This window comes from Hemiscyllium ocellatum, chromosome 3, assembly GCF_020745735.1.
Source record: "Hemiscyllium ocellatum isolate sHemOce1 chromosome 3, sHemOce1.pat.X.cur, whole genome shotgun sequence".
Lineage (NCBI taxonomy): Eukaryota > Metazoa > Chordata > Chondrichthyes > Orectolobiformes > Hemiscylliidae > Hemiscyllium > Hemiscyllium ocellatum.
In genome coordinates this window covers 17,526,462-17,552,376 of record NC_083403.1, presented here as the reverse complement: position 1 = coordinate 17,552,376, position 25,915 = coordinate 17,526,462, and the positions used below count along the sequence as shown (strand labels likewise).

The window sequence follows — 25,915 nt, the reverse complement described above, 5'->3', positions numbered from 1 at the left end:
AGGAAGCGAAAACCCTCACACTGCTGTCACTATTCTGTCTCAAATACCCGAAAATGCAATGCCTCTGCAGGTAACCTTCAAACCCAGCACGAACCACAAAGTGAGGAAGTGTTGCAGGACATTTATTTCTGATCTGACGTCTCCAGACTTGGCAGCGATGATCATCCTGACTTCAGTGTAACTGCTTGCTGCATTACAGACTATGGCAGGCGATGATTGCCTGAGCCCGTGCGCTGCAGGTTGACAACTGGCATCAACTGCAAGAGTGAAATAACAGACACCCTGTACTGCCCCCGCACCGCTGCATTCACTCAGTGCACGTATTGTGCATCCAGGGCATGCTATAGACAGACCTCTGCACTTGGGGCCTCAGCTGAAACAGAGGCCAACCAGAAAATAATGGATTAAACAAGCAAAGCTACTTGGTTTAATAAAGGTGAAGTGTGGTCTGGGAGGAGGAGCATAAACAACAGCACAGAGCAGTTGGGCCGAATGGCCTGTTACTGTTTGCACCATTTCCTGCCGTCCTGTTGTTAATCAGTTTTCTTGCATTTTGAAATGTTTAAGGCTCTTTAGATTTGCTCTTGCTATTTAAAATATCCAAGTGACAGTGACACTCGGGAGAAAGTTGCCATGTGATCCACTCCTTGGCCTCGCACAGTGTGGGAGGGATCGGGTCTAAAATGCAAACACAAAATACCAGAAACGTTCAGGGAGCCAGGCAGCACCTGTGGGGTGAGAGAGAGGGGGAGAAAAACTGGGTTAGTCCCTCAGGTGGGTGATGACTTTTTCAGGATCTTTCCCCAGAAGCTGGGGTCGGGGAAGGCTGGGTCATACTTTGAAAATAAGGGGTCTCCCATAGAGGATGGAGATGAGGAGGAATCTCTTCTGGCAGACGGTTGATGGTCATTGAATTTCTGTTCCCCAAAGCACCGCGAAGGCAGGATCAGTCGATATGTTCAAGTTAGGCTGAATTTTGGCTCGATGAAAGTGAGGACTGCAGATGCTGAAGATCAGAGTCAAGATTAGAATGGTGCTGGGAAAGCACAGCAAGTCAGGCAGCATCCGAGGAGCAGGACAATTGATGTTTCAGGCATGAGCCCTTAATCAGGAATTTTAGCTGCCTAGGATTGTCTAGACGTTCAGGTCAAATTCAGATCAGCCAAGATGTTACTGAATGTTGGAGCAGGATTAAAGGTCTGTTTGGCCTAACTCTCTTTCCATTTTTTTATCGTTGTCAGGAAATAACGTTTTTTTGAGTGACAGTATGAGAGTAATCTGAAGTGCAGCATTTGAGGAGTGCAACATTCATAGTTTGAACAGGTGCTTGAGGTTGAAGTTCCTCCAGAGTCTGGGTCTGTTGACAACTGATTGATCGAGATAAATCGACTCCTCAGTCACAGCCCTTTTATACAAGAACCCTTGCAGAGGTGCTGTTGAGGCTGGAACACAAGTGTTTTCAAGACTGAGAGAGACAGATTTTTAACCAGTAGTGGAATCTAGCGTTACGGAGTTGAGGGTTACCAGATCAGCCACAAACTCATTGAACAGTGGAGCAGCCTTGCTGAGTGGAGAGGTTTACTTCTCCACCTATATTTTATGGACCAGCATAGCATTTGCATGGTGTTGTGGATAAGGCTTCTGAACAGGTTGGGCGAGGGAAAGAGTGTTGCCTTTTCCTGTCTCGCACAATTTCTGCTTCCACGCTCCTAGCTCTGAGCTACCAGTTTGCTTCTTCATCTGGTGAATTATAGCATTGTAATCCAACAAAGGTGAGAAAAAGTTATGCTTGTAACCACTTCCTAATTCCTGAGGCTGGCTTGCAGCTTTATAATGCATTACATATGTCACAAAATCCAAGCGCAGCTACGGCGCAATAAATCTTACCAATATAATTTTCCAATGTTGTGCAATGTAAGCAGCTTTTATGTGACCATCACTAGGCATTAAGAAAATGGACTCCCGTGACAAATGCTGCAGGCATGGGGCTGTGCTTTTTCTCAAAATGTTGTACAGCATTTTTTTAAAAAAATCCCATTAACAAAAGTGTAAAGTAGTGACAGACAGAGAGTAAAGTCTGTCTTTGCTTGCTTGGACTAGGATCCTATGGCTCTTCCTTTTAACAAAATCTGGCCTCTCTTAAATTGCCGTCCAGGAAGTCACTCCAGGATTGCTTTCTTTCACTGGAAGCTGTTCTTGTTGAAAATGGTCTGGTTTTGTTCCAGGTTCTTCTGTATGTCATCTTTTCAAAGCTTGCTTTTTTTAAAATCTTTTTAAAATGACACACAGTCACCAATGACCTGTCTTAATTTCATTGGTTTACCAGGAATCTCTGTCCTCTGTAACCAAACCGTAGTCTTACACATAACGTTGCTGAATTATAGTCAATGAATGAGCCTTAGAATAAAGTGCACTACAGATACCCCATGGAGAATTTATTCTGCTTGCTGCACTTCGTGCAGAGGGAGCGTTATAGCTGATTGGGCGATGAGATGGGGAAATTTTTCTAATTGCTTGTGCATGCAGTTTGCTTTGTAATGGTGCCTGTATTGCAACACTCCAGCTTTCTATCTTAATTGGAGAGAATTCTGTAATTAGGTTGCTGCTTTGAGCATCATTCTTTTTAAGACAATGTTTTGTTGTCATCTCTCTGTCTTGAGCCACGCTCAGTCAGATGTGTATCGCTAATGTCTGGCTGTGGGGATCTGAGGTCAGTTCCAGTGGGAAACATGACATTCTAGCCCTTGGTTACACTCCCCCTGGGAAAGGAAAGCTCTTTCTGCCAATGTCCGACTTGACGTTTCCCAGCCGACTCTCAGGTATGCTGCCTATTCTTGTGCAGATCCTTTTTTGAAGTGTGATATGCTGTACATGCTTGTTCTTGATGTTTAACTCACCGAAACAGCCTTTAATTTTCTTGCCTTGTCTTCTTAACATTGTTTCAGTCGAGAAACATGTCCTTATTTTTGATTTCAAGTTCCCTGTGTTGGCTCTGCTTCCTACCAGTATGTTTCTGTTCTCACTTACCTGCATTAATGTACAATTAATGCTTAAAGTGGAATAGTCTGCCATTTAGTGGAAATTGACTTGGCTTTGAAAAAAGTAATTGAAGAGATTGAAATGTCTTATAGATTCTGGTTTTGTGCCCAGAACGCAGATGGAAGAAACCTAAGCTGAGTCTTCGATAGACACGTGGTAGACTGTAGGGATGGGCATCTCTCAAATTCGACTTTACTTTCTTTCCAAAGGCTTTTTTCTTCCCAGTTTCAAAGGAACAGCTTTCAAACTATTGCTTTTGAAATACTGGCTCCCAACAGCGTGGTGGTTTGACAGGCCACAGAGTCCCACTTACACCTCTTAGTTGCCCCATTTTCAATGTCAGCCAGGCTGCCTGGAGAAGGTGTTAATTCCATAAAGGATTCTGTGGGGAGGGAAGCAGATTTAAATATGAGGAGAAGGGTAGTTCCACACCCCGGTCTAGTGTCCAGACGGTGTGCAGCAGAGTCCCTGGGGCAGAGATCACCAGCTATCACTAGGGTTCGATGCAGTGAGGAACTGTAACTGTCCAGCAAAACCCCAACTGCATGCAGTCATCACTGCCCTGTTCCTGAACCTGATACTTGTGCTCTTCTAATGCAAGAGGGAAGGAGTTAATCATTGCCTTTACTTCGTACTATTGCATATTCTACTCCAGTTTAATAAGAGCTATGACTTTATTCCTGACTTGAGCGGAAACAAAACAAAATTGAAAATCACGCATTTCAATTGCAGAAAACTTGTTAAATTGCTGTTGGGCAAAATAGATACAGCACAACAACAAAGAGTTTAGATTAATAACACACTCAAACAGTCTGCCTTCTCATAACACCAAGTGCACCTTGTTTAATGTGTTCACTGCCCTATGTTTTGTTGCAATCACATAGATCCCACAAGAAATGACAAAATACAAATGTGTATTTTGTAAAGAAAGAAAATGGCCACACAAGAAAGAGTGTTGTTAACGGACAATCTGGCCACAGTTTCTAATGGTCTCTGCTATAAATAAGTCGGTAAAGAGAGTTGTGAATGTCCACTTTTTCTGAATGAATGACTGACTGATCCTGGCAGTGGGCTAGAGTGAGCTGTCTGTACAGCTGCAGCAGGGACGAGAGAGGATCCATCACTTTCTGCTTTGTCCCAAGTGAAGACTGCACAGATTCCATGTTCACTTCTGGCAATACCTGCTCCGCTTGGTGAGAAATTTGGTCAAAGCTCCTCGTGTCTACAGTGGATCCCCCAGGGGTTATATTCAGATGAGCTGAATGAGGCAGGGTATTAACACCTGCGTTTCTGCTTTCTTGCAATTGTACTAACTGTGTCCTGAAGTGATCACTCCAGCAAGTCTGATGTTTAATTTTTAAAAAATTCTAGTGAAGTATTATTTTGCCTTGGGATTTATATGGTGTTCTCTCTAACCCACAGGTTTTCAATCGTACTTGTATGTGAAGCGATGTAAAATCCTGAATGGTGAGGATCACTTGGTAAGCAACAGCCTCTTCCTGTACTACTGTCTGATTGTGAATATTGATGAGCCAGTTATACCATTTTATTTTACTGTGGTGTGTAATGTGACTGCATTCTCAAAGTTGTGACTCATTTCATTGTTATTTTCCTGTGTGCAATCCAGAGGAAGGGATGTTCATTTTGGTGAATGGAACTGCTCTATTTGTTCAGGCCCCTCATTGTATTCCTACGGCGCAGTCTCTGGTCTGCTGGAGCTGCGGCATAGATCTCTTGTCCCCCTCCAGCTAACGTGCTGGTGTCTGTCTCAGGAGGGAACCTCCCATTTGCAGCAGTCTAGGATGTTGCTCGGTATGTCTCCTCTGCCTGTGAAGATGTCAGAAAAATCTGAAGGGCTGGACGCAGGCACGGCCATAGTGCCATTGGGTCTCTTACACCGACGTGAGCATTGGAGGGGTGAGTGAGCTTAATTCAACACCTCATCCAAAAGATGGCACCTCCAACAATGCAGCACTTGCACAGTGTTGGACCCAAATATCGACCTAGATTACGTGGATTTTGGCTCCGACACTGTTTTCTGTCAGCTACCACTGGGGGTTTGTATCAGGCTTTTATTTTTTACTGTGGAGTCCAGCGTTGGTAATGACAATGGAATCCAGCACTCGTCATGATCTGCTGGCTTTCTCTTTCATTGTGGTATGCTCCAAATCTGAAAATGTAGGCCTGATGTATTTGTGTATTTGTTTTAAATAGGCATGATTAAAGCTCTGGTAATTTGGTGACACACAAGTCTTAATTTGTAGAATGGTCTTCAGAGGGTGGCGAAGTGTCCCTCTGAACATTCTGTGCTTTCTCCCCATGAAGAGTGGTCGGCAAATTTTGTCGTAAGACATAAGAGCAGAAGGACTCAGAACAGGAGTAGGCAATTCAACCCGCTCCGCCATTTCATACAGTCATGGATGATCTCATCTTGGCCTCAACTCCACTTTCCTACCTGCTCTCCATAACCCTTCAACCCCATTAGTAATTAAAAATCTGTCTGTCTCCCATGATTGGAAGTTAGCAAATGTAAGAAAGGAGGGAGAGAGAAACCTGGGAATAACAGGTCAGTTAGCAGAGATCAATTGTAGGGAAAATGTTGGAACCTATTTGTTAGGGATACAGTAATAGGGCATGGTGGATTAAGCAACTTCAACAGTGATTTATAAAAGTGGGTTGATGGGGGACATGTTGGGAGGATGTCTCCACAGTGTGGAGTCTACAGCTAGGGGAGCACGGTGCCAGAATTAGGGAGTCGCTCATTTAGTGCTGAGGAGAATTTTGGGAAGGTTGTGAATGTTCGGAATTGTCTCCACCAAAAGCATGTGGATATTCAATTGGCAAATATCTTCAAGACAAGACTGATAAGGCATCAAGGCGTATATAAAATTTCAGTCTGTGAGTAGTGGGGTCAGTCAGCTGGTGGTGGAATGAGCTGGGGTGGTGATGGGGGGGATTAACTGGTGCTAATTCTTATATTCCTACAATGTGGCACCACTACAACATCCCCCAATAATATTAAATTGATTTTCAATGACCTAACTATCCCATGTTTATCCTCAGCTTCTCCAGCACTGTCACACAATGGGAAAGACCAAACCGAAATCACTTACCAGCTCATTCTTTCAGTAAAACTACTCCATGTTCCTTTCCAACGTTGTTGGTGAAATACTCACCAGTTTGAGCACAGCTGCCTTCTAAGATGTTGACTGGGGTTCAATTCCTGGCTACCTAGGTTCAACTGCTCATTACATAGATGCTGGGGTACAGTGACAGCATCCTGAATATCTGGGTTCAAGTCCTACCTCCTCTAGTATAGTATAGGGTTGGTTTGAAATATGTCCTAATCTCTCTCTTTGCCCATTACACATACACCCCTGTGGGTCTGGAGTCACTTGTAGACTAGACCAGGTAAGGATGGCTAAAAGACATTAGTAGACCAGATGGGTGTTTTCAACAATTATTACATTGTTGCTATTTTCATTCCAGATTTTATTGAATTACAATTTCATCATCTGCCATTGTGGGATTTGATCCCAGAGTCTGGGATTCTGGATTACTAATCCAATAACATTACCCTACGCCACCACCTTCTTCCCTTTACTAGTTACCTGTCTCACATATAGAGTGTCACGAGATTTTGTTTATTCAACTGGTTGACTTGACTTCGCACAAAATGCTTGGCACTGCGTCACTGGTTGTAATGTGATCAGATCCACTTTAGTTCAATGTTGTATCATGCAAACCTTTTAGTGCCTGTAATGGCCAATTCTGTCCAATAAAATATGAATTGCTGTCGTTTGTTCTCCAAAAGGGAAAGACATGGCTTCCTGCTTAGCCAGTGTGACTGGTTCGGAAGCACCGAAACATAAATTGTCAAACAGACCATAGCTCTCTGGAAACATTCAAGCAAGTTGAACAAAGAGAATTCATTTGATCCTGTTGATTTTACCAAATACTTGATGCATGTAAGAAATGGAAAATCCCAATTTCTATCTCACATTTAAAATTTTCATTAAATTTTTGTTTAGTGTTGAAGACATCTATAAATGCTGGCTTAAGGCCGTTTCCCTTCTGCTTAGGGAAATGAATTGGCAATGTGCTACAAACTGAAATATATGTGTAAGTAACTTGGCAGGACATTCAATCCCGGTATTTAATGTTGCTTTCCACTGCCATTTGCATGGAGATGATTTTTAAGAGTAGATTCTTGTGTTTATTTTTTGAATTGGAACGGAGGTTGAATGTGTACCTTTTCCCACCCAAAACATGGTCTGCACTGGACATTATTAAATTTGACTTATTACTAGTTCAATGAGAAAAAAAGGATTTTGAAACGTGGATTGGAAGTCCCCCATCAAAAAGACCGCCTAAATAATCCTGCATGAGAAAAACCAGATTAAAGGAACTAAATGTTTCTTAATTAGAGAGAGGATTAAGGCAAGCAGGATTCAAATATAATCTGGTCATCTATTTCAATAGGCAACATTAGTTCAAACTCAACAGACATTAAGAGACTAGAAACTTTGTTCCTTTTGTGGAGAAGAGGATGCTAACTGGATGCGTGTCTGTTGGTAACTAGCTTGAAGGTTACAGCGACATTAATACATTTGGAGTAGGCTAGTTCATCTAGAAGAATCACGGATGAGATTCTTCAAGCTGCTGTGGTCTGAGTGATTTAAGTTGTGAGGTTGAATTCACACTAGAATTCGAATTGATTATGGTTTGTGTGACAGGATGCAGTGTTTGAGATTGCTCACATTGAGAGGTGTGATCTATGGTTTATTAGTTAGCTCAGCTTGCACGATTTTACAATGCAACTGTTGCGCATCATTATCCCCTTCCACTCAGCACTCACCCGCCGACTACATTCCCCAGGAGATCCATGGACTAACCGAGAGGGAAAACTCTGGGGAAGTACATCTCCATTGCCAGACAGTGGATCTGATTCCAAATTCCCGAATCAAATTCCAGACTCAATCTGCCTCAATCTGGCCTATCAGGTTGCGCCAATTGTACAAGTTCATCCAACTCCTTTGATGCTTCCCCAGCTTGAAACCTGGAAGGATGGCGGGTTGGTTTTGGAACAGAGGAGTAGACAGTACTGTTCTTGCTGTAGAAGGAAGAGGCCCAATCGAGATGGGTTTTGCTATTCCTGAGCTTCAGTGAGTACTGGGAAGTAGAATGGGACGTGAGCATACCAGGCCAGTTCACCTTTGGGGAAAGTTCCTCTTCAAATTAGATTAGATTAGATTAGATTACTTACAGTGTGGAAACAGGCCCTTCGGCCCAACAAGTCCACACCGACCCGCCGAAGCGCAACCCACCCATACCCCTACATATACCCCTTGCCTAACACTACGGGGAATTTAGCATGGCCAATTCACCTGACCCGCACATCTTTGGACTGTGGGAGGAAACCGGAGAACCCGGTGGAAACCCACGCAGACACGGGGAGAACGTGCAAACTCCACACAGTCAGTCGCCTGAGGCGGGAATTGAACCCAGGTCCCTGGCGCTGTGAGGCAGCAGTGCTAACCACTGTGCCACCGTGCCGCGATATGAGGCTACGTTGAAAGGGGAGGCCGAGCAGGGTTGGTTGGCAATAAAGATGGGCAAACCATTTGAATAAACTGAACAGCTAAACTGTGAGTGGTGCTGGAAGGAGGGGCAGAGGTATTTGTGGAAGTGAGTGCTGATTGGAAAGAGAAACCCGGAACTGGTTTTGCAAAGGAGGGAGCTGCCTCAGCTCAACAGTGTCACGTTGCTGTCTGTCAGAATTAAAGACTTGGCTCGACCTTGTGGAAGATGGAAGATCTCCCAGTGAAATCAGGAAAAGCCGACTGAGTGTCTCTGAGGAGGATGAGGTAATTGAAGCCAAAAACCAAGTAAACTAATGAGAAAGTCAGCAGCAATTCGTGATGTTGTTACTGGTAGAGACAGAGTCAGGAATTCACTTAATCAATTAATGCAGCTCATCCATCTGCCCTGTGCTACTTCTGAGATTCAGTGAATCGGCCTGTAGTGTTGAGGAGGCTATGTGGAAGTCTCTTATGGACAAGAAGGTCTTGAAGGAATTTGGATAGGCAAACCTAGAACGTAAAGGAGACAAGGTCATGGTCAGTGATCATAGTTTCATTGAAATATTCCTCTTAGAGGGAGGCCATTTGGCCAGTTGTATCAGGGCCACTGAGAAAGGAATAATCTTACGCAATCCCATGTGTGGGCTCATGGTCTATAGCCCTGTAGGTTATCACAGTTCAAGTATATGCCCATAGATGTTGCTGCTTTCACCACCACCTTCATGCAGTGAGGTCCAGAATCTAACTCTGTCCAGGTGGGAAAAAATGTCTTCTCAATTCTCCTGTTATCCTTTGACCAGTTCTTCGGAATATAACCTCTTCATGGGAATGGAAATAGGTCGTTCCTTTCCACACTGCCTTGGCCCCTTCAGAATTTTATACAACTCAATGGAATCATTCCTCAAACATTTCTGCTCCAAAGAAAAGCGCTTCAGCCTATCCAGTCTTTCCTCACTGTCGGAATGGATCATCTCTGGTGTAGATCTGTTTGTTGGCCGATGGCTCACATCTTTCTTATAATCAAGTGAGCAAAACTGTACACAACACATGAGAGCTGTGGTACAACTAGTGTTTTATCCATTCCAAGCATAGATTCCCTCCTCTTCAATTTACAACTTGGAAAATGAGGGGGAGGAATCCGTGCCCTGCCACCATCAGGGATCTGTGGGATGCACTCTGAGGTCCATTGGCTGTCTCCACCTCACAATATCCTAACATTTGTGGGTTCATTTGCATTGTTTGTCCTCATCAAATGCCCCACCTTACAGCCCTCAAGATTGAATTCTAGCACATTTTTAAAAAAAAAGTCATTCATTTTAATCCGTATGTGGGCAATACTAGCTATGCCAGCATTTACTGACCATCCCTAGGGTAGTTAGGAGACCCCCCCCATTGCTGTGGCCTTGCAGACAGCAGATTCCCTTCCCTAATGTGTATTAATGAACCAGATGGATTTTTTTTAAAACAATGGACAGTGACTGTGTGGCTGACATTAGGCCAGCTCATTATTCCAGATTCTTCTCTTGAATTCACATTTCACCATCTGCCATAGTGAGATTCGAACCCATGGCCTGCAATTCTAGACTCGTTGACCAATATATTTCTACTACCAGTTTTCCTGTCTGCAGTCTGCAGTTTTCTTCCTCACCAACAGATACTGTCAAAATTTAATATCACCTGCAAACCTCTTAATCATGTACACAGCTTTTTAAGTTTAAATTATTGACGTATTACCTCAAAAGCAAGGGTCTCAATGTTGAGCCTTGCTGGACTCCTTAGGATGTCTGCGATGGCTGAGTTGGTATCCTTGCCTGACTCAGAAAGTTGTGGGTTCGAATCCCAGATCTTGATTGATACTCCAGTGCAGGACGGAAGGAGCGCTGCTCTGTCCAAGGTGCTGACTATTCAGGGCTTGTCTATCCCCTCTATATAAAAGATACGTGGCAATATTTTGAAAAATATGAGGCGAATGTGCCCTGGCTGATGTTTGTCCCTCAGGCAACATCGCAGACTATCTGGTCCTTACCTCCCTGCTGTTTGTGTGGGCTTCACTGGGCACAATCTGGAAGTCCCGTTTCCTAATTACGCCTGTGAGTACACTTCAAAACCACAACACTGGCTGCTTTAAGATGACCAGAGGTTGCAAAAGGCACGATACAAACTTTTCTCTTTCAGTAATAAAAACACAGCCACTTCTATTTCCTGCACCTCAGCCAGTTTGGGACTCCCTTTCCTGAGCTGTTTGCCATGTGGAATCATGCTGGAATCTAGGCCGACTACATGAAGCACACCACTTTCATTGAGCCTTCTCATAACCCCTTCAAAATGAGAATCAAGTGAGTGACATGGCATGTTCAAGGGCCGTATTTCAATTGTGGTGAGGTCTCCCTCCAAACCATATAGTGCTCGACATGGAACCCTATTTGTGCCAAATGACTGGTTATTCTATAATATGTAGGTGATGAGGTCCATACCTTGGTTACCTATTATAGTCTTCTCAGTATTTACTCATCAGGCAATTAGCTTATGGTTTTTGGTCTAAATAAAGCTTTCAAGTTAAATTTTACACATTAAAAAACTTTTTTGTATCTGTCATGTCGGGATTTGCTTTATTATCAAACTTATAGTGTTTAGGTCCTTCATGTGCACAGGTACAAGTTGATCAATGTTAAATCTAAACCTTTAGTTTGGCCTTTTTCTTAAACTTTCAATTATCCCCTAATGAAAAGTAGCGTGTAGATCTATTTTCCAATGTTTTCACTTTGTTGCGATAAGAGTTTTTAATTAATTCAGCACGGCATCTGAACTAACATTGCTGTAATATAATTCTTGGGTGAAAATCATTGTTCATTAACGAAGGTAAGGCCAATATTTCTCTATATTGTAGTTCCTTCAGAAACCCTCATATACCCATGGTATAAGAGGACATGTGTCCTTTTGGTTACAACTGTTTCCCCTCTCTGTGTGCATGTTCAATATGTTCCCTCATCACCCCGAATCTTTAGTCTAACATCTGTGTTTGTTGTCATTCTGTGTGGGTACCTTGGGACCTTGACCGTTTTAGAAGGTAAACATTTGGGGGAAGAAAAGGAGGCACATCCATGTGCTGTAAGGTTTTGTATTGTTGTTGCTGCTGCTGCTGCCTCTGTAATGAATGAAGTTGGATCTCTTTCACTTGCCCTGAAGAATCTGAATAGAAATATTGAGTAGTCATTGGCCTGCCAAGGTGATGTCATAGGCTATTTGGAGTTGCAGTTGAAAACCCAGACAAACCTGGTAGGGTCAGCCATGTGGAAAGTCTACCAAATCAAGTATTCCATTGCATTACTCACCTGGTAACTATTAGGCTCTGAAAGGGTTAATGCTGAATGGTGCATTAAGCACCGCCCAATGTGGTGGTGATGTATGGACTGTGGCTCTGGATTTTGAAGGAGCTGGATCTACCATCGAGATGGTCTCCTTTGTCTTAGTAACAATATCTATCACACCAACCTAACGTACACCTGATTACTACATTGTAATAATGAATCATTTCTTGTTTAAGAGAGGAATTTCTTCTTGTTAAACTGCCTGGTGCTTTTCCACAACTGCACATAACCTTCCAGTTGCCAAGTTCAAAGGAAAATAGTGGCACCAAATCTACCTGATAGCTCATCCAACATGGTGAGTGGTAGTAGGAATTCATCAGAACAGTAGATGGTTAAATGGATGGTCCAGTCTGGTCAATGGGCAGCAGGAACTGCAAACAAGAGATCAAGCTGGAAATCCTTTGAGACCATTGCAAGTAGGTTGGGAGGCTAGAGTCCTCACTTTTGTCTGGGAGGCTGGAGAGGTTTAGCCCCACTCTAACAGATGTGAAGGGTTGAGGACGGCTTAAGGACATAGCCTGTGATAGGTTCAGTGGGGAAGTGGCCAGTGATTTGTGGAGGGGAATGTGTGTGCAGTGGATTGAGGAGAGTAGTATCTGGTGATGGGGCTCGTGAGGAGAGGTCCAAATCTTCAATAATAATAATAGAAAGTGCTGGAGAAACTCAACAGGTCGAGCAGCATCAATGGATAGAGAAGCAGTGTTTCTAGTCCAAAGGCTCTTTTTTTGGAAACTGCTGATCTCTGCTTCTCCTGACCAGCCAGGAGGTGTGAAAACACCGCTTACCTGGGGCAGCCAACCTTGCCCCACTTGAGCTGTCTGAATTCCTGAGCCCCAGGAAATATTTAATGTGCTTCTTGAGCTCCCAGCGCAAAGCAGTCTCAGACCTCTTGGTGGTGACACAATTAGCTACTCTTTCAGAATGAGAAGCGTGTATGTAGCTGTTGAGGGAATTTTATCTTTAGCCTCCACCCACACCCCCTGACCTGATCTGACCCTCCCCCAGCGAATGTCAGTTTCTTCTTTCCTGTTTGCCATCTGAGCTGCCGATCCCTAACAACTTCTCTATTTTAATTTGTAGCTTCCATGTGTGGCTTATAACAGGAGTTTTACTGCCTCTCAAACATCTGCTTTGCAATAATGAGCACATAACTGCACATATATGGGGTTAAAATTGAAGTGTCCGCTGCTGATGTTACTTCCGAGATTCTTGAATAGAAGCTGACATATTCAGCTGAAGGCTGTAAATCATCCGCCTGCTTTTTCTGTTGAATTACAAATAGCACAGGGCATTGTGCACTCTGTACAAACTGGGATTAAGCAGTGTCTGTGTGTCTCTGTGCGTGCGCGCGCACGCGCGTATGTGTTGGAGCCATCCATGTGACTGACTAAATTACGCACAACCATTTGAGTTGGAGTGAACCCGAGGGAATCGTGTGACTCCTGGGAACAAGCTCGTGCAGATAGTTTGACCTGATTTGTAATCTCACTGTAATTAAGATGCTTTCCAGAAAGCAGCCAAATTTTTATAGATAGGATGGACATGAGGAGAAACAAAACATTTTGAGCTTGTTGTGACCTGCCCACTCTTATTTAAAGACTCAAGCATTGGACCAGCATTTGCAAACATTTTATTGTTGAGAGGTCATGTTGCAGCTGTACAGGTCATTGGTTAGGCCACTGTTGGAATATTGCGTGCAGTTCTGGTCTCCTTTCTATCGGAAAGATGTTGTGAAACTTGAAAGGGTTCAGAAAAGATTTACAAGGATGTTGCCAGGGTTGGAGGATTTGAGTTATAGGGAGAGGCTGAACAGGCTGGGGCTGTTTTCCCTGGAGCGTCGGAGGCTGAGGGGTGACCTTATAGAGGTTTACAAAATTATGAGAGGCATGGATAGGATAAATCGGCAAAGTCTTTTCCCTGTGGTCGGGGAGTCCAGAACTAGAGGGCATAGGTTGAGGGTGAGAGGGGAAAGATATAAAAGAGATGCAAGGGGAAAAGTTTTCACTCAGAGGATGGTGTGTGTATGGAATGAGCTGCCAGAGGAAGTGGTGGAGGCTGGTACAATTTTAGTATTTAAAAAGCATCTGGATGCGTATATGAACAGGAAGAGTTTAGAGGGATACGGGCCAACTGCTGGCAAATGGGACTAGATTAGATTAGGATATCTGGTCGGCATGGACGAGTTGGACCAAAGGATCTGTTTCCATGCTGTACATCTCTATAACTCTATTTAATTTCTGATGTGTTGTTTGTTTAAAAAAAATTATTTGCTCCAGAAATTATCGTGATCTCTTTTTTCCATGATTTGTTGACCTCGATAGCATTGTTGATCATATCCCATGCAGGGTTGCTGACAAGTCAGGGCACTCCCAAATTCTCTGGCTGGATTGTAGTGAAGTTTAGAGGGTGAGGTTCTGTCCATAATTGCTAACGCTGTCTCATGGTGCTGGTTATACCAGCTGCTGGGCAATGGTCCTCCAGTCACATCGTCAAATGGTGCTTTTCCAAGTGAGACCTTAACCAGTAAGTGTCAGTAAGATTACCAAAATTGGAGACACTACCTTGCTGGCTGTGATGGCGGAGATTATCCAACATGGTGGAGTGAGGATTCACCCGAGAACTATTGCAGTTTGGCTGACTGGGTGCCATGCTGAGTTAGCAGAGAGAAATGGGATTATCCTCCATTGGTCTTCATTTTGAGATTAGCAGAAACTTTAATGTTTAGAAACAGGATCTTTTCATGGATTTTACCTTTAAAGATGACACCTTCTAGTGGTTGGAATGGTGTTACATCTAACCATAAGTTATGGGATTGCCAGCTATTTTTGTTTGTGTTAGATTAGTGGGTGGCACGGTGGCACAGTGGTTAGCAGTGGTCAGGCGACTCTCTGTGTGGAGTTTGCACATTCTCCCCATGTCTGTGTGGGTTTCCTCCCACAACCCAAAAATGTGCAGGTTAGGTGAATTGGCCATGCTAAATTGCCGGTAGTGTTAGGTGTAGGGGAATGGGTCTGGGTGGGTTGCGGGTCGCTGTGGACTTGTTGGGCCGAAGGTCCTGCTTCCACACTGTAAGTAATCTAATCTAATTTGAGGGGAAGTCAGGAATTGAACACGTTGGGTGATCTGTTTGTTTCGTTTTAATTCTCTCATGTTTTTATGAGCCCTTATAAAAATGTTAATGGATATTATGCTGACAAATCCAAAGCAGCTGTTTCCATAGACTGGCTACAGGCCTGCTGTACACTGAGACATGTTTCAGTGTCTGCTCTTGCTGCCAGGTCCTTCAAGTATTTTCTGATTACATTTCCTAAACCAATGACTGACTGGGGGAACGGTCTTGCTTCCTTTCTCTGGAAACAACGAGAACACAAGTTTATGTGGAATGTGGGCTCCCGATCATGGCTGGCCATAAACATAAAGGCTTCATTGAGTGCCTTCTTGCTCCCTTCCATATGCTCAGATCTCACTCTATTGCTATTGGCCACTCAACACGATCCCAACCACTGCTGCCTCAGTCTAGTTCACAGGCTGTGAGATGGTTAATCACCCAGCCATCCTTTTAGTTGTGACTTAATATTTTCAGAATGAACAACTGAAAATTCACAATCTTTGTTTGTTCTCTTTAAAATTCAAGTTTGCTTGAATTTACTCCCAACAGTGTAATGCTTCACATTTTTCCATGCAAGCTCATACAATCAAATTTAACAATCATCATAATTTTTCACATCCCCAACAGGTGGCATTACCTCATCTTAATAGTCACTTATTTCCTAAGTTGTAGGATCATTCAACAAACCCATAGCACAGAGGAGGTCATTTGTCCCATCATGCCTCTGTTGACTTTTTTTGAAGGAGCAGCTGTGCCTCGTACCACATCCCTACTTCTTTGTCCACAAGTATACAATCCTCATTGTCTGGTCTGAAAGACCACAGGAGCACGCATAGACCTTTCAGCCCATCGAGACTGCTCCACCTTTCAACGAAATTGTGGCTGGTCTGTTCATCCTCAACTCCACTTTTGTGCCTTTTTCCCATAACTCCTGATTCTTTTACTGATTAAAAATCTGTCTATTTCGGCCTTGAGCTCACTTAAAGATCCAGTCTCAGTAGCTCTCTGCAGAAAAAAAAATCCACAGATTTATTGCTCTCTGAAAAAAGAAATTCCCCCCGAACTCTGTCTTAAGTGAGTGACCCCTTACTCTGAGATTATTCCATCTGGTCCTAGACTCTATCCAATAACTTCTCCCCATCTACTCTGTGAAGTTCCCCAAAAGTCTTGGTATGTTCCAATAAGGGCTCCTCTCAGGCTCCTAATTTCCAACGGGGACAGGTCCAACCTATTCAATCTCTCCTCCTAAGGAAATGCCTCCATATCTGGAATCAATCCAGTGAATCTTCTCTGGACTGTCTTCAATCCCAATACAGTTTTCCTTAGATAAGGAGACCATTTAGCTGTGGTTTGACTAGTGTTTAGCAAATCCTCCCTATCATTTATATTCCATTCCCCTGAAATATAGATCAATAGTTTAATTGCCTTCTCTATTACCCACTGAACCTGAATGCTAGCGTTTTGAGAATTACGCAAATCTCTCTCTTCTGTAGCCTTCTGCACTGATTCTCCACTTAAATAACATTGCGCTGTTTGATTCTTTAAGCCAGAATGTATGACCTCACAGTCTTCCCTAACTCTCTATTCTATGTTTGCCCACTCACTTAACCTGTCTATATCACCTTGCATCCTCATCATTTGCCTTCTCAATAATTTTTGTGCCATCTACAAAAGTGGTACTTTCCTCATTCAAGTCCCGAATATATGTTGTAAATAATTGTAGCCCCGATGTTGATCCCCACGGCACTCCGCTATAGCCATATGTGCAGTACTTTAGCGACCGTCTTTTAAAAATCCAAATCTGTTACATCTACTGCTTCCCCTTTATCTATGCTGATTGCTATCTCCTCAATGGACTGTACCAAATCTGTCAGACATAGTTTCCCTTTCATGGATCCATATTGACTCTGCACACTTTTATTATGTATTCCTAAGTGCTCTGCACTACAATCTTCTTAATAGATTCTAACATTTTCCCGATGAGAGGTATTGAGCTAAGTGGTCTTTAATTACTTGTTTTTGTCTCCCTCACTTTTTCAATAAAGGTGGGTGGGACTTTTCCTGAATCTAAGGATTCTTGGAAGAGTATTGCCAGTGCATCCATTATTCCCGCAACTACTAACTTTAAAATCCTTCTTCTAAATGTTTCTTTTTTCATAACAACCTGAAAGTTCCCCTCCAAGTGACACACCATCCTGACTTGGAAATATATCACCGCACATTCACTGCTACTGAGTGGAAATCCTGGAATTCCCTCCCTAAAGGGATTGTGGGTTTATCTACAGCACATAGACTGCAGCGATTCAAGATGTCAGCTCACTCTCACCTTCTCGAGGGCAACTAGGGACAGGCAATAAATGCTGGCAAAGCCAGCAACTCCCATATCCCGTAAATTACTTTTCCAACACGTGACCTTTTGCGTTTATGTTCTATTTCTCTACTAGCAAACACAAATAAGCCATATTTTTTGTCCATCTTATCAACTCGCCTCAGCACCATTTGAAGGGTTAGTGTGTCCAGGCTCATGTGTATTTTTCAACATTCTGCTGCTAATAGTGTGTAATACTCAGAAAATGTCAGAACACTTATCATATTCATCAGAATCTGGAGAGAGAATTCTGGATCTGACATGTTAACTCTGCTTCACTATCCACAAGTTGAATATTGTGATGAGTATTTGCAGCAATTTTCTGCTTGTTTTTCAAACCTCCAGCAATGCCGGTATGTTGTTCTTATGCCATTCATTGTTCTTTCTGTATTAATCCCCTTAAAGTGTGTCACCTCACACTTCTCTGCATGAACTCTGCTGTGCTTCTGCTCTGTGCACCATCCTTCCCTGAGACCCAGAATTATTTGCATTGACCCATTCAATTTTATCAAGTTTTGTCTGACCTACAAACTTTATCACACAGTTGCATTTCAGATGTAATGGTTTATAAGCAGCTCCAGTCCAAATGGGGAATAGTTCTCCCAAGATAACTCTGCTACTCCTTGCTCTTTATCTTGCGATGCTCTGCAAATGTCCTTCGTTCCATGTACCATTATCTCGCAAAAAATGTGTGGAAAATCCTTTCAATTTTTAGAAGAAATTAATTCATTGGATGTGGGTATCACTGACTTTACCAGCATTTATTGTCCATCTCTGATTACCCAAAGGACAGTTGTGTCAACCATGTGTAGACTAGGCTGGACAAGGATGACAAATTTCCTTCCTGAATGATGTTAATGAGCTGGGTGGGTTTTTACAACAACAGTTACATGCTCAGCACTAGGCTAGTGTTTTGCTCCCCACCCTTCTCTTGTTTACTTCACAGTTCACCATCAGTCACTGTGAGATTCGAACTCACGTCACCAGAACATTACCCTGAGGTTCTGGCTTACTGATCCAATGGCATTACAATGAGGCCATTGTGTCCCTTCAATAATGTGGTGTGAATTTGTGGTAATCTGACTGGGAGGTTGTAAACTGGGATTCAGATGTTAGAAACTGAGGAATTTCAGCATTTACTGAGAGTAATCCTTCCAACAGATTCTGAATTATTTGGATTGATCTCCTGTCCAGGACATGTTTGAAGTTGACAGCAAAGACCACCTTGCCTCAAGTGATCCCATAGTGCTTCAGGAAACAGAAGAGCTGGGCTGAATAAAATGAAGTCAGTTTGAGGCTTGGAGATTGACAGGGAACAGAATTAGTTTTTGCTTTTCTTTCCAGTTATGCAATGGTATTTCTGGTCCAAGACATCACATGCCAAGAATATTTTGATGAAATCACACATGGACTGGATGTTATTGCGAACATGTGTCAAGCCTGGCTGGTGTTTAGGATTAGTCCTCATCCTGAGCCTTACTTTAATGTTGGCTGCAAGGAAGCATTTTTCTTGTGCTCCATTGTGATTGTTTCATTCTGTATTTAACTGAAAACTGTCCGATGAATGTCGGTCACCTGACTGTTTCAGTTCTAGGCTCTCTTTGCATGGCCTCAAATCTTCATGTCAAAAAGGGAAGTGTGGTTAAGAGCATTAGGGTCAGCCTGCCAGCAGAAGCCCACCGGAAATACAACATCTTCTATTCATTAAGAAGCTTAAATGAGATTTTCAAAATTGGAATTTGTTCCTCGGGAGTTGGAACTTTTATCCAGATGGCGAAATGTTCTTTTGGGGAGAACCCATTTGCCAGTCAGGTGGGGATGTGTGTCCCAAAATAAATTTGACTGTATAACTCATGATTTCCACAGTATATGTTCTTCTCAACTCTTCCTTGCGTAGGTCTTTAATTGTGCTGAAAGAAATTTTCAATGATAAACTGGGACCTTTCTGAAACATGTTACTATACAGTTTTTTTAAAAATTGTGTATCTAAAAAAAATTTCTAATGTTATTTCCTTAGTAAGATATAACGATACCATGTCAATGTCACAGATTATTAAACTGAATTTTCAGGATTTCCATTCCTTTGTGCATGAAACATCGGCAGTAAGTTTGATGGAAGAAAATGAAGAATAATTAACCAACTTCCTGCTATACGTTTACCCTGTTCCAATAAAATCGCTGACCGCAGTTGGGATGGTTCCTACAAATGTGCCAGTTCATAGAGCCATTGTTTCCTTCAGAGAACCATCTTTGTGCATTGCACAATTCTTCCTGCCCAATAAATAATGGGGAAACGTGAGTGCTGGGGCCAAGAAGCATCCTGTTGTATTCAGACACCTTGAAATTTGTATGATCCGAGTTTCGTTAAACACCGTTCCCAGTTATTGCATGATTACTAAGTTATTAATATAACTGGATGTTGCTGATAGTCCAGACCCAACAAGAGGAAAATGAATTCATAGCCTCACTTTTATTATAAGTCAGGTGTCATGATATCTGCTCCATTGTGATTGCACCATTAGCCTGGTTAGATATGGGGAGAGAGCTGAGAAAGTTAAATATTATGAACATGTTACATGGAGTTAACGTAGGCTGTGAATTCACATACCTTTTTTCATTTTTTTTGGTATCCTGTCACTAAGTCACCCCTAATTTACATGGCACAGTACACTAGCTGTGGCCAGCCAATTCACACACTTTATCCATCTTAGACTTCATTATTCTGCCTGGCTGACCTTAATGCTCAGAACCACACTTTGTTTTTTCATGTGCCAATTGGTCGCTCTCAAAATAAACATATTAAGTTGATACAAGCTTAAAGAAGAAGTGACCTTGATTCAGCCACTCTCTGTGTATTAGCCAGGAGTAAAGTGGGAGCAGAAGGTGATTCCCAACTTAATGGATAGCGATCAATCTGAACTTGTCCCAAAATATCTGCTTTCAAACAATTGCATCCAATAATGGATTCAACCTGCCTCAGTGGTTACCTCCTCAGCTGCTGCATGTATTGTTCATTTTAGCTCTAAACAAGCCAGTCAAATACCTTTGGAACAACATCGTGGGCCAAAGGGCCTGTTCTGTGCTGTATTTTTCTATGAATGCACCATCCACAAAAACAAACTGATTGCTGTGCTTTATCTTTACTGACTTATTGTGATGGAAGAGCATTAGTGTCCAGTAAGTGATTTAATTTTAATTGTGCTGCTAGGGACATGTAGAAAATCTGAGCTGGTTTGTAAAGAAGGATGTTAACTGTGTTGGAGCTGGTTCAGAGGAGCTTTACCAGATTGATACCTGGGATGAGCGGCTGGGTCATCTTAGAAGGCAAGATTGGACAGACTGGTCTTCTTTAGCTCTGAATGGCTTCAGCAAGGTGGACATAAAAAAGGCCTTTGTTTTGTGTGGCTCCGCACAGAGCTAAAGGGCACTCTTTAAAAACTAGAAGTCAGGTGTGGGGACTTGTGTTCTGTGGTCTGTGCGAGTTTGAACTCTCTGCCTCAGAAGGTGGTGGAATCCATATTTTTGAATATTTTTAAGATAGACTTGAATAGATTCTTGTCAGGCACTGCAATCAGGGTTATTGTAGATGAATAGGACTGTGGAATTCAAAACCCAAAGAGACCAGCCATGGTCTTAATGAATGCCAGAGTAAGCCTCCCGGCTGATATAGCACCCATTTCGCACAATGGTATGACTTCTTAGTAGATGTTATTCTAACTAATGCACGCCTGTTGACAAAGTTTAGAAATGGTGGCAAAGCCAGGTTTGGGAAGAACCTTAAAACTTAATTTCTACTCCAGATTCATCACCCAGCAATGCTTCAGGACCAGGATTTTGTGTTTATTTGGCATCTTACATTGTATTCTTTAGTTAAATGTAATACTGTGTTTAATTGCTGCATGTATTGCATCGCATGTTTTGATATGTTCTGGTGAATTTGAGCAAGGTGACCTGGTTTGAGCACCCTGGCAGTGTTAACATGAATTGCTACAAAATGCTGTGGGAGAATCCCCCAGCCACCTCTTATTTCCCCACTTCCCCTCACTGACACTTTGTGGAATTATGTGGCTTTCGACTGGTAATTCCTAAATTGGCATCAAGATCAGGAAATTACTGAAGGGGAGCTTGCAACTCACACTGCTCTGTGGGAGCTCTGTACCTCTTTACTGGCAATACTTTGAAGTTATTTTCCACTGTCTAATTTACATCTCAATTCTGCAGTTGTTTTTCTCATTGTAATTTACCTCAGGATGCTGCCATCTGATCATTCAGCTGAGCAATACTAGATTCATGGAGAAATTAATCTTTCCCTTCCTGCATTGTTCTGGGAAGAAAGGAGTGTAGAACAAAGACAATTTAACAACATGCAAAGGTTTATCATGAGATGCTGCAACAATCTAATTATGTTACTCCAAATTTTCTTCAGAAACTCTTTGTTGCATTTGTAGGTCAACAGGAAAGAGTTGGTGGGGCCTCTAACAGATATTTAACATTGCAAATTACCTGTGGTTTCACATCACTTCCAGTGTGGGCAGCACGGTGGCTCAGCAGTTAGCACTGCTGCCTCATGGTTCGGGTTCAATTCCACCTTCAGGTGCCTGTCTGTGTGGAGTTTGCACATTCTCCCTGTGTCTGTGCGGGTTTCCTCCGGGTGCTCCAGTTTCCTCCCACAGTCCAAAGATGTGCAGGTTAGATGGATTAGCCATGCTAAATTGTGGTCAAGATTAGAGTGGTGCTGGAAAAGCACAGCAGGTCAGGCAGCATCCAAGGAGCAGGAAAATTGACATTTCAGGCTAGACCCCTTCATCAGGAATGTGCTTTTCCAGCACCACTCTAATCTTGACTCTGATCTCCAGCATCTGCAGTACTCACTTTTGCCATGCTAAATTGCCCCAAATGCGCAAGGGAATGTACAAGCAATGTAGATTAGCCATGGGAAATGCAGAGTTACAGGGTTAGGATGGGGGAGTGGGTCTGGGTGGGATAGTCTTTGGAGAGTCAGTATGGGCTGAGTAGCCTGCTTCCACATGGTAAAGATTCTATAGCATCTTGTTTCTCTGATATTTGCATGCAGTTTAATGGCGAATACCCCTGACAATATAATATAATTGAATTCAGTCAGAGAAGTCTCGAAGTTTTCACCTGGACAGTTGTTTGCCAGTAAACGTGGGTTTCCTCCGGGTGCTCCGGTTGCTTCCCACAATTCAAAGATGTGCAGATCAGGTGAAGTGGCCATACTAAATTGCCCATAGTGTTCAGGGATGTGAAGGTTAGTTGCATTAATCAGGGGTAAATGTAGCGTAATGGGTTTGGGTGGGATACCCTTAAGAGGGTCAGTGTAACTTATTGGGTCAAAGGGCCTGTAGGGATTCTAAGATGAGAAGTTCTGGACTTCCAGCGTTACGTTATGAGGAGAAATTATACAAATTAGGCCTGTTTTCTCCAGAATTTAGAAGGGCGATCTGATCGAAGTCTTCAAGATATTACCAGGGAAATACAGGTAGATGAAGGTAAACTACTTCCACTGGTTGGGGAGTCTAGAATTAGAGACCGTAGGCCCGACTGTTCAGCAGAGATGTTCGGAAGCACTTCTACACACAAAAGGTGGTAAGAGATTTGGAATTCTCTCCCACAAATAAAGTTTGATGCAAGCTCAGTTTTCCATTTTAAATCTGAGATGGACAAATTTTTGTTAAGAAAAACTAATAAAGGATTTCAGCATGTGGAATCGGGTCACAGATCAGCCATGATTTCATTGAATGACAGAACAGACTCATGGGGCTGAATGGCTTATTCCTGTTCCTATGTCTCTGTAAGTTGTTGACTTAAAGAATGAGACTGGATGCGCAGTGCTGTTAATATCCATTCCACTTTAATGTTAATTTGCTGAGATGAGAAATATCTAAAATCAATTGAAACTGCACTGAGAAAGTCAACAAGGCAGATGATTTGTGAACTGAAGCAAAGCGTTCACATTGACCACAAAGTGAAATGTATTGCACATGTTAGAAATCTGAATTTTGAAAAAGGTCACTTGACATTTAAGGTGGAAGATATTTCCCCTAAATACCAGAAGGCTGAGAAAGAAAAACAACAGTAAAACTCACAAAAAAAAGCACATGGGTCCAGCACGCATTGTGTATTTTAAGGGACAGGCATGAACTGTGTTTTCATTTCCACTATTACTGATTTTATTTTTTTACTCATTTTCCACATGGAAAATAATTAGCTTAGTTTTTCCACAGGTACTGTCTGACCTATTGAGTATTTCAAGCTTCTGACAACATGCTGTTCCAGAACAACAAAATAGTAAAGACTTAGTGCTCCTTTCACTGGACTATCAATCCAGAGACTCAAGTCATGATCTGAGGACTTGGGTTCGAGCCTTGCGGTGGCAGATGGTGGAATTTGAGTTCAATAAAAAAAAATCTAGAATTAAGAGCGTAATGCCTATCACCAATGTCATAAAAATTGGAGAAGGAAATCTGCCGTACTTGCATGGTGTGGCCTACATATGACTACAGCCTGCGGCAATGCAGTTGACTCTTAACTGCCCACTGGACATTTAAGGTCAGCCAGTGATGCCCTTGTCTGCCCATAGTCACCGCCATTTTAATTCCCCTTCCCACTCCGACAAGACCATCCTTGGCCTCCTCCATTGCCACAATGAATCAAACCACAAATTGGAGGAACAACACCTCCTCTTCTGCCTGGGCAGCCTACAGCCCGAAGGACTCAACATTGAGCTCTCCAATTTCAAAAAACCTCCCTTCCAATCCCCTGACTCCCTTCCCAGCCCCTCCTCCTCCCTTCCACTCCTCCCTGCCACCAACCAGATTCATTCCTCCCATTGATAAACCAGGTCATACCCTCTGCCTGCCTTCACCTATCCCCACTTCACCACCCTGCTCCACTACCCCCTTTACCTGCAGCTCCCCTCACACCCACCCCCAGCCCTGTAGAAGGGTTACGCCCGAAATGTCGACTTCTCCACCTCCTGATATTGTCTGGCTTGCTGTGTCCCTCCAGCCTCCTGTCGGACTACCATGAATGAATACAAAACAAAATTCCTCTTTCCAGCATATCTTTGAATGAACACCTTTTTGCCATTTAGCACCAACACACACCATCCTTGATGGACTAGGTAATTGGGAGACAGGTTCTTTAGTATAATCTTGACACCAAACTGGAAGCTGCACCTACTAGCCAGTGCACCATTCCTCCCACTACTACTTTCATTGTTGTGCCTTCCTGCGATGGGAAAGAATAGGGTGGGGACTGTGTTGTGTGATCCTTTTTGCCTTTGTTAGATCGGTGGCACCTTGGAGGCAGGCAGCTCCCTGCAATGTTACAGTGACTGCAGCCACTCCTGTGGGGAGAGTACGCTCTGCCTTTGTGACATCGGCAAATGTCGCTTTCCAGGCAGTCACAAATCCAGGATAGCTTTCCTGAATCCCAGCGATCCAGCTATTGACTGCGAAATTGGAGTGGAAGATGCCGGACTGGCCGCCAAAAAAGAGAATCCTGTGTCCTGCACATGCTGTCCCATGCTACTTCACAGCACTGTTTCAGAATTGGACTGCAGATAAAAATGTTAACCTTTGACAGCATTACCAGTTTCTTTGTGTGAATGATTGATTTAACTACTGCCATTTTGATAAAGTCCATGTCTTTTTGGTTCTAATGTTTCAACAAATAAGGGTGGTTGTCCATCTAAAATCTGCACACGCCCTTTAACCACGACTGATGTAATTTCTGAGCTTTGTACATGCTTCTGAATGAAAAACCTTTCCCTTTTATTGGGGGCACATCATTGTTATTTTTAGCTCAAGCAGAGAGAAGAAAACTTTAACTGTTGGCAATGAAGAATATTTACTTAGAAGGAAGTTTAGAAAGGTGAATTATTTATAACAGTGCCTTTTAAGTTATCAGACTGGGTAATGCAGTACGTGTAATTTATTTTACCCTGGATTTCCAAAAGGCCTTTTGATATGTTGCACCATGATAAATTAATGAATAAAGTGGCGTTGTGGGCCAAGGAGCAGACTGGATTGCTGGCTGGCTTCAAGACAGAGTGGGAGTAGAGGGTGGTTACTCAGAATGGTAGAAGATGGGAGGTGGTGTTCACCAGGATTCGACACTGGGACCACTGCTGTTCGCAATTAACATTAACACTTTGGAACCCAAAATACAAATTCTAACTCTACAGAAGATGTAAATAATCAACATTAAGGAAGACTACAACAAATTATATCAGAACATTACTCAGTTTGAAGAACATGCAAATAGTCCATTAACAAATTTAACACAGAGAAATATAAGGCAGTAAATTTTGATGGAAATTATTGGGAGTCACTTACTACTTAGAAGGTGCAGAGCCAGGTGAAGTAGAGGGACAAGGGGATCTTGGAGTACTAGAGAATAGTCGCTAGAAGTGAAACAACAGGTT

General features: G+C 42.8%; 1 protein-coding gene across 5 annotated transcripts in view; it reads left to right on the top strand.

Moving 5' to 3' along the window:
• The window catches only part of LOC132830850 (tyrosine-protein kinase Fyn), a 280,910-nt gene that overhangs the window by 102,553 nt on the left and 152,442 nt on the right, over positions 1-25,915 (top strand). For all 5 annotated transcript variants that reach the window (XM_060848760.1, XM_060848734.1, XM_060848769.1 and 2 more), the window contains one exon: positions 4,462-4,520. The gene's annotated coding sequence lies outside the window, so the exon portion shown is untranslated. The remainder of the gene's footprint in view (positions 1-4,461; positions 4,521-25,915) is intronic.